Raw genomic sequence first — 3,557 nt, forward strand, 5'->3', positions numbered from 1 at the left:
GATTGTTTTGTTTTGTTGTATTTGTTTTCATTCGTTTTTCCGAGTCAACTTTCTAATGAGTTTAAATCGACAATACTAAAAAGAAATCGGAGAAAGAATATAAAGACAAAAACCTGAAAGGTCGAGTAAGGAAAATCTCGATTTTCTCTTTTTTTTGTCCCGATATCTATGTACTTAAGGTGTTTGGAAAATGAATAATACGTAATTTGTGTGCGATTTGATGGGGGGGGGGGGGGGTATGACAGAAAAAGGAAAAGCTGTGGAGTCGTGGGGAGAAGTTAAGGTTGCTGAGTTGGTCAGTAGTGAAAAGTGCAGAGCGCCTTGATACCGTTAAATCCTTATTCTTCTCCGCACGACCTTTGTCCAGTATTCTGTTAAATTTCATCGAACAAGATCAAGAATGAATACACTGCACCCCTTGTCTTTTATGAAGTGTGTACTTAGTCGTGAGAAAGAGACAAAGAAGCGTTGTACATGCCTTAAACAACGGTAAGGAAAATATTTCTGAAAAAAATTTACCTCTTTCTTGACGAACCTCTTAAATATTTATGGGAGACTGAGAAATGTTCAGACCTGAAAACTATAACGGGAGTTTTCTTTACATTTTTCTTTTCCTTAATTCTTGAAAGTCTAATTAGGATGTTCCTATTGGGCCGAACATTCCCATCTATAACTTCATTACAGGGAGTACCCGGCCCATCTGTGAAAACAAAACCCTGCAAATTCTTGTTGAATGAATTAACACATCTATTTGCATGCTATAAAACATTTAGTTCACGTTCAATGAGTTATCTCTTCAAGGCTAAATAGATAACTGATAAATAGCGGTACAATAAGGGGATAATCTCTTTATCACTGTGAAAGTTATAAGATCAAATGAGATTTAATCACAGACGTGTTTAGAAGGTAGAAACTGTATCTATGTTTCTTGACGGATGACTAATCTGTGTACCCGCTACGTGGGATACTCGAGAAGAGAAACATTTAGTCTCAGAAATTCTATAATAGGGTAATGGTATATTGCATGAAAACCCTGCATAATATGATTTTCCAATTCTTTCGTGCTTGAATGAGAACTGTTTGAAAAATGAAGATTTAGCGCCAGAGTGGTTCCACTATGATAAAAAGGTTACTTGGGTCGTGCACTTTGGTCCCCGAGTTCTCACTCATTGAACGATCCGTTCCAGTCACGACAAATTAGAAAACGACGTAAAGAACATTTCTTACTTTTCGTAACTCATACCAATTTTCCGTTTGGACAAAAAAATTGATCGCAGTAAAAAACGTAATGAACTGCAGAGACAGACATTTTGCAAGAAAGAAACGTGCTCTAACAGTTTAAAAGCTCCCAAACTAATTTCCGCTAAGCCACTCAAACACACCAAAACAAGATAACAAATTGAATATTCTCACATAGCATAAAGTGGACGATGTGACTTAAGACACGTATGCTCTGTCCTCACAAGTGATGCAGCATAGTTTTCCAAGTGGATTGAGCGGCCTAATAAACAAAAAGAAGTAAAAAGAAATCCAATAAAATCAAAAAGTACATTAAAAAAATAGCTGAGTGAACAAATAAATAGTTGGATGAATAGGCACCCCTTAATGCCAATTGAAACCATAAGTAGACCAAAATATTAAAAAAAGCTGTCTTATTTTCACATTCGCTCCTTAGTGAGGCACGACGAGCATTGACAATGGCGTCTTCACGAATCGCGTGTTAAGCAATTATCGAATGAGTTTGAGCATGATATCATGAATTATCAATGCCGAACTCTGATCTATCTGCCGAAGACGAAGGCTGAGTCAGATAACACAGACCCGGAATTTGATAATTTATGATATCAAGCGAAATGGAATTCAATAATTGTTTTATTTTACACTTTTTAAAATAATCTGCAAAAGAAGACACTTCTCTGCGTTCAGCAAAAGTTTGAGAACACTACACTGACGAGGGGCTTAGAAACTAGGCAGACTTTGAACTCGACATAATAACCCAGTACCTTATCATGTCAACTCTACAGGCGCCATTGCATATTGACTGTATGCTCTCGACCAATCATGTAATGTATAATGATACCATTTATTGCGCACTAGGAGTGACAAAATTCAAGTGACTCGCCCTGAAATGGAACTGAAAAACTTGCTCCGTGATAGTTATCCGCTTAGTTTAGTTTATTGAGATTTGCCACTGAAAAATACAATTTACAAGTAAATACATGAACAGAGACACGCAATAAATAAACAAAAATATAATGGCAGGAGAAAAATACAGGGCGAGCCCCAATTGACATTTGTCCCCTTACAAAATATAAAGAATAGAAAAATATAAGTTACATATGCACTTATGTACTTTGTCTGTAGATTAAAATAATTTGCCGACCAACTGCTACACTTAGTTAGGGCGGAGTATAAAGCGTGAGCTTTTCTGTATAAAACCCCTTACTGTTGCTTACTGTTGACAGCAGTGCAAATTTGCAGCTTGTGGATGTATTTAGTAGCAAACGTCACTGTTATAAGACTCACCTCCCTGCAAATATCCCCCTCGAGGCCATCGAGCTGATAATTATCTCCTCACTGTTGATTACTTGGCAACTTTTGGGTGTGTTTAGAGTAAACTTCACTTTTGTAGGCGGCCGCCACAAGCTTGCAAACTCCACTCAGGGTCAGGCAAATATATATGTAAAGATTTCTATGACAACTTCTTCTTACGATTCGAAATGATTCATATTTCGATTGTCGAAGCAAAGTCTTTGTTTCCTTTTAATTTTTCTTCCAAAGGCGTTAAAAAAATAACCAAACTTTTAATTTTTATACGGCTCTAGAGGTGAACTAAGCTTTAGAACTGGAATTGACCGGCTCTAGCAGCTTGTCAAGCGGATAGATAATGAGAAACAAGGAAAGTATAAAATTGGAGATGTTTATTCCTATGGCATCAGATTATCCTGAACAGGCAACAAAGAAACACATGGATACAAGTTGAGAAAGTTAAGACTTACGTCCTGGGCGTGAGGGGACATGACTGGTTAACTTAAAAGATGTGTTTGACTTTCTTACACTTCAAAGGCGCCGTCTCAGAAAGCGCTGGAGAAATAAATATCCCAGTATCAACAACAGGTCCAATAAAACCGTCATGAAGAAAAACATAAAAGCAAGGAATGATAAAAGCGATATAATTACAGTTTAAAACCGAAAATTTGATTGATAGGAATTTAATGAGGAAGAAAAACAACCTTTCAAACTACATGACACCAACAAAACGTGTTATTATCGATAATGACAAATATCGGTGCTTTTATGTTTCTATTAATTCATTGAAGGTTGAATCGATTGTGAGTAATAGATACATCATGCTGGTTTATGAGTGAAAAAAAAAACCGCCCAAAAAAACAGAAAAACAAATAAAAAGTGTTTAACGGTCACAAATTAGAAAAAAGAAGGATAGTTCTAAAACTTGACATGTATATTCAGCACCAAAGCTGATTCATTACAAGCCAAATTCATTTACTTTTCACACGTCAATGTGTAAACAAAAAAAGGAAATTAATTTGATCGTA

Source organism: Stylophora pistillata, chromosome 1 (genome assembly GCF_964205215.1).
Source record: "Stylophora pistillata chromosome 1, jaStyPist1.2, whole genome shotgun sequence".
NCBI lineage: Eukaryota > Metazoa > Cnidaria > Anthozoa > Scleractinia > Pocilloporidae > Stylophora > Stylophora pistillata.